Source organism: Cucurbita maxima, unplaced genomic scaffold, assembly GCF_002738345.1.
Source record: "Cucurbita maxima cultivar Rimu unplaced genomic scaffold, Cmax_1.0 Cma_Scf00044, whole genome shotgun sequence".
Taxonomy (NCBI): domain Eukaryota; kingdom Viridiplantae; phylum Streptophyta; class Magnoliopsida; order Cucurbitales; family Cucurbitaceae; genus Cucurbita; species Cucurbita maxima.
Genome location: NW_019272060.1, coordinates 492,848 through 499,374, shown reverse-complemented (window position 1 = coordinate 499,374; position 6,527 = coordinate 492,848). Strand labels below are relative to the sequence as shown.

At 31.0% G+C, this 6,527-nt stretch overlaps 1 pseudogene; it reads right to left on the bottom strand.

The window, feature by feature from the left end:
• Nucleotides 1-941: 941 nt before the first annotated feature.
• LOC111470330 lies at nt 942-6,112 on the bottom strand (annotated as a pseudogene).
• Nucleotides 6,113-6,527: the final 415 nt, after the last annotated feature.

Here is a 6,527-nt window from a genome sequence, read left to right as displayed (position 1 = left end):
TAGCTCGTTACTAGAGTAGAAAGGGTAGTGAAGGGTCAAAAGACACTGTCACACTACTATCAGCCTAAAGAACTACTATGGTCATCCTTGGTTGCCGTGAAGGCCCACTAGGTTCATGGGTTTCTAGGTGGTTTAAAATTTATCCTTCATTTTCAGAACCCTAGAGGTTAGCTCATTGGGATTACTTGAAGTATATACCAAGGTGCACTCAGATTTAGACCTTTGATTGTTTCTCACGATCCTAGGGTGCAGGGTTTACTAGAAACATTTTGATTTTGAAAGAAGAATGAGTTATTGTGATATGTGCTCCTCGTGATTTATGGATGTTATCTCCTCATTGTACTTGTTTGCTTCTATGTGTCCATGATACAACATGTGGTAGCTCCAAGTATTTGACTGTGTATTCTCCCTGTAGAGCATGTTTATTTGCACAAAGTTATGGAGTTAGAGTTAGGTTGGCTAGATGATGACCTAAGTAAAGACGCCTCCAATAAGATTGAACACCTTAGTGTCATGAGCAAAGGTCAGAGGGTCTAGACCCTAGTGCTCCCAAACTAAGAAGACTTAAAGGAGTCAGAAAATGGGAGCCTGGAGTTGGAAGTCCATGGTAAGCCACCTAGCCACCTTCGGAATACAATTGACATCCTTGGTTCCCAAATATGACTAAAGTGAAGTTTGAAGTGTGGATTAGGTGCTTAATCGACAGGAATATCACCCTAGTAAAGCATGCATAGAAGAACTAAGTTAAAATTCGAGTTATACAACTAATGCAGTTTACATGTTGACCTAAGTCAGTATGATTCAAGTAGACCTTACACCCCAAGATCGTGAGCGATCATTTGTTTAGACCTGTGCGCACCCAGAGATTGGTTTGGCCCAAATGGTTCATCTTTATAAAATTCATCACTTTTATTTTATTTGGCTTGATTTAGTAGTAGAAATTACCTCTCGAAAGCATTGGTAAAGAGTTCGAGTTCATCCAAAGTTCCATGCACATCATAAATATCGTCAATTATTGTTATAAATGAACAAATTTTTGTACACGTCCTTCTAAGATATCCAAGATGAGGTTCGTATCCTATTCCCACGGACCAAAAGAAATTTGCCACCAATCTATCTCTTGCAAAGTCGAGTTTTTGTCCGAGATTAGTGCTCTTCCACCACCTTCATTCATACCAAAATAGCCATTACAATATATTAGATTCAATGTTTAAGAAAGAATTAGGAGACGCAAAGAACAATAAATGTCAAATATAACTTCACAGAGTTTATGTGGAAAGAGTTTCTGAATTTAATTAGACTTATCGATCACCCATACGCATATTTCAGGTCATCTTGATGTGTGGATTGGACAATATTGAAGTCTTACGTGGCCAAGTCTAACAACACGAGATATGGTTTGGGTTTTTTTTGATACACATCAATGAACCATCTAGCCTCCAATCTTGACATTCTCCAATGAAGTGGGAGCTCTAGAGCATGTCTAATCATTGTACAAATTATTTCATTACCACTCGATTTAAGGTACTTTGATAGATGCTCGATGGGAAAACGTCTCACATCATCCAAAAAGCTTTCACCTTCCATTGCTAAAAAGGAAGCTTCTTATAAGGATAACATTCTCTTAACTTTCTCTTCACAAATACTATTAAAACTTTCAAACTCATCCTTAAACTTCTTGAAGACCTCTACATTAAATCAATAAAAAAAAATATATTATTTGAGAAAACGGGATATAAAAAAGAGGGAAAAACATCAAAATTGAGTTTGAAAACGAATGGTGTTACCGTCTGGGATATAATAGCCGTGTTGCCTTAAAATCCTAAAATGAAGAGCCGTGGCATATAAGTCGTTGTTCCACTCTAAATCCTTTTCTTTCTGGAACTTTTCATTCATATTCTCTAATATTTGATTTATTTCTGTTTGAAAGTGATATGACAATCCCAACCTTTGTAGCTGGTCGACTAGCTCCAATTGTCTCAAACTATCTCCATCCAATAATAATTCTCTTTTGAGCATTCTTTTTAGAATATCTCTTCTATTTGAACTCTTCTCTTCCTGAAATTAAATAAGGAATTTAAAGAAAAGATATCGATAAAATACAAAATAAATTATCTCGACATATTACCTTGAATTCACTCGTTAACGATTCAACAAACTCATACTTCCAAATAGAAGGTTTGTAATTTGTTGATGTCCGATCAACAAAGTTTTCGTAAGCTTTTCTATCGAGCGTCGATACCCTACGAATTTGGAAAAAGAAAAAAAACATACAAGTTAGAATGAGAAGAAGGATTATGTGTGGAGATAAAAGGAAAGAAGAGGAAGATGGAGAAGACACATTGTCATATATGTACTAAACAAATCTCCTGTTGGTTTGCAAAGTGAAAGAAGTGTTCCTCTTATATATAAATTTCTCATTCATAATTCCTCTTAAAATTAGATTTAAAATTAGATTGTGGTTGAGAGTGGAATAACCTAGTTTATAATTTATTTATTTATTTTTATAATTATTTTTTTATTATTTCTCACGACTCTTACAAATGAATAATTATCTGGAAAATGTTAATGGAATATTTGAAAATACATTTTATTTTTTTATTAAAAAAATAAAATTTAAATAAAAATGTCATGACCTAATCCAACCTATCAATACTCGGAAAGAAACAATTAAAAAGAAAAAAAAAACGTGTCAGATTTCAAAGTTATTAAAACAACATTCATGTTTTTTTTTTTTTCAACGAATGGCCACAAAAAATTTCGAAAATATATATATAATTTTTTTAAAAAAAGTTTGAATTGGACTTTTCAAGAAAATGAAGAAAGTTGCAAAAGTTATAATAAAATGACAAACTAAAACATGTCCAAATTCTTTTGCCCATTCTCCATCACAAAAACCATTTAAATTTATTTGAAACAGTACAAAATATTTATTTATTAATTTAAGTATATATTATGATTTTTTTTTTATATATATATATAATTATTCTATGAATATTTCATATTTGAGATTTCGAAAATGAATGACCAGGTTTTTATAAAGCGAGTCGCTAATTTATATGTCAAATAAATTGATACTCATAACTATAAAGAAACTTTTAATGTTTTATTTTCTTTGAAGCCTACAAAGACTCCTCAACATATTGATGAGGAAAATGAAATGTTAGAATTGTTAGAATGAATTGATTAGTCGAGGAGACACTAAATATCGTGGTATAAAGAATTTGTAACGATTATAGATTTTTACTTATCCAGAGTTATTACTATTATCATAGCGTAATCATTTTTATGTAGAAATAAGTGTTTAAACTTTATCATAAAACATAAATTTCATCTTAAAACAGTGTTATCATATAATAACAAAAAAATAAATAAATAAATAAACAAATAAAAGTAATTATAAAAAAAATATATACTACAAAATAATAATAATAATAATCAATAAATAAATAACTAAAAATGATTACTTAAAAAAAAAAAAAAAAAAAAAGCTTACCCACCTCTCTCCACTAACTTTTCGTCCCAAAAACATATAAGAACAAGAATAAACAATATATCTAAAACTAGAAAGCAAAACATTGCCCTAATCTAACCTAAGACTATAAAATAAGATGAAATGCAACTACCCTGACACTAGTTTCATGGTCTTAGTAACGCATGACTTAAGCAAATAAGCTCTACTTGCTCAATACGAAATATTAAACATCACGTTGGGATTATGGAATGTGACAGTCGTGCATTGCAATTTTTTTTAAGAATTATGAACCTCCACAATAGTATGATATTATCCATTTTTAGCACAAATTCTCTAGATTTTACTTTTGATTTCTCTCACTTTGAGCAAGTAAAATATAATATTAGGCAAACAATGAAAAAGATAAATCGTGTACAATGGAGGACAATAAATACATGTGTGGTACTCTTGTCCAACAACGTGGACCAATTTTGCCTCCATAATGCTATTAACTAAAAATATATCATACATCAATGATTATGTACTCTTTTTATAGATTGACACGTTCATTATGAACATCAAAAAAGAGTGAAAACTATCCCCACAATCTAACACGAGTTATTTCGAAATGTTTTTTCTAACCCACATATTTTCTAGACAAATAGCTCCGAAGTTATCCAATATAAATGACTCAAAACAAAGTAGACTTAACTTTGAAATTCTTATGATTGAGACAAAAAAAAAAAAAAAAGGTTATCTTATTTCTGTAGATAATAACTTTCATTTTTTTAAAGTTTTTCTTAACCAACCTATCTTTAAGATAGCTTTGGTTAGGGTGTAGTACATGTTTACTTATGTAATCATTTGTTGAAGCAATGGGTATCTATCGATGATTCCTCTATCTAATTGTTTGTAACATAGTCTCTTTCTTTTTTGGTAAAAATATAATTTATTTTTTAAAGTAGTGACGAATCCATAGAATCATTTTTAAAACTACATCTTCTAATTGGATCTTGATTAATAATGTGTCGTAGTATAACATATTTTATAATTTTAAGATATACAAAAAGAAAAATAGTCCTAAACATTGACATTTGTTTATTAAATACACTTAATCATTTTAAAATTTGTTTTTGGAGGAGATATTTAGTTGGAATGTTGTAAAAAAAAAAAACAAAAAAGAAAAACTTAGAACAATGTTGCAATGATGTAAGACAATAAAAGAGACCCAAACCATCGTGACACCCTTCCAAGCCACTTACACAATTTTCATTTAAGTTGATGTATTAATCACAGTTAAAAAGGTTTCTGACACATGCTCAAAGTCACGTGGGTCACTATGATAGATACATGCTCAAAGCCATATCATTCGCTATAATAGATACTAAAAATTTATAAAAAAAAAAATTATTGTGTTCGTGTGGCCTTTAGTTTTGTACCACAAACAATAAAAAGTTCGAGGAAGATCTAACCGCGATTTGTTGAGCCACGTTGATTTTACCTATTATAAGAATTTTGAACAAGACTAAAATGGACAAGAACAAATGAAAGCAGTAATGGACAAAGAGTAATGCCCATTAATATAATGAATTAGACGTAGTTGACCTTGTTTACCCTGTCAACAATATTACGATAGATGAAGGTGACATCGATGCTAGAGAAAAAAAAGATAAAGATTATGATAAGGTTTATTTTGAAAGACATGCACTCAACTGCATTAGATGAAGATTCAACTTGAGACTAATGAAAAATAAAAAGAACAACAACCTAATATTTACGACTAATTTGAGAATGAAAATACTCTTTTAAAGAAACTTATAATACAAATAATAATAGTTTCTACCCACAATATTATTTTTAAAAAATATAATAAAGAAATGTATATCATAGAACAAAGAACACCACAAAGCCTCCCCTAATACCTCCTTCTTTGAAGTTCTCAAATAGTCTCCCCTTAATTAAGGCTCAACTCCTTTTTTGCTTTTGTGGAAGACCAACTAACACTCTTCTTAACCAAATTGCTTGATCTAGGTTATTGGATTTATTGGATTCTTAAGGCAGCTTAGGTGGCTTATGCAGGCGTCTGGATCTAGGTTACTCTATTCTGACTCCTCGTGTCTTTCGTAGTTTTGGAGCATTAAGGTCTAGACCCTCTGAATGTCACTTACAATCCTAAGGTGGTAAGCCTATTAGAGGCATCCTGATCTAGGTCATTGTCTTACAACTTTACTCTAACGCCGTATCTCTTTACCGATAAAGATGCTCCACAGGGAGAACACACAATCAAGCACTTGGAGTTAACACATACTGTATCATGCACACATACAAGTAAACAAGCTCAATGAGAAGATAACATCCATCAATCAATCATTCAGAGCATAGATCTCAATAGTTCATCCTCCTTTTTAACACAACAGAAAGCATATTAAACAACATTCATCGAGATGTTTTGCTAATTCTTACATCATGCATAACAGACTCATTCATATTGCCCAACTCATATTTTAGTCATGCATATTCTCTTTCTAGCTTACCATAATACATAAAACAACATGTTTATCGGAAATTTCCACGTAAGGGCATAACGGTAATTTTCCCATAACATACATACAATACATACTCATCCAAAAACCCCTTTCTGAAGTCTTTAACATGCATTTTCTAATAACCTAAAGTAAATAATATTTACATGGTAGCATGTCCTAGCGATCCCTACCAATATTACCTAACTAAAGTCCATCTGGTTACTTAGATAGCTTTTTCACTTGTCATGAGCTCCAAAATTCCTTAAATCCTCTCTAGGTGCACCTGCATATTCAATTTCTTTGTGGAAATTAAAAAAATTTGCAAATCAGGTTTTTGTTGAACTATTTATGTACCAATTTTAAATATATTTTACTAAATTGTCTAAAAATAAAAATAAAATTATTTTCTAAACTCCTTCAAAAGAATCATAAACGTTCAAATGAAAGCACACTTGATATATATTATCATTACGGGACAACGTTGATAGTTCGAAGATCGACAAACAGCAACATCGTCGTTTTTTTTTTTTTTTTTTTTGAAAAAATGG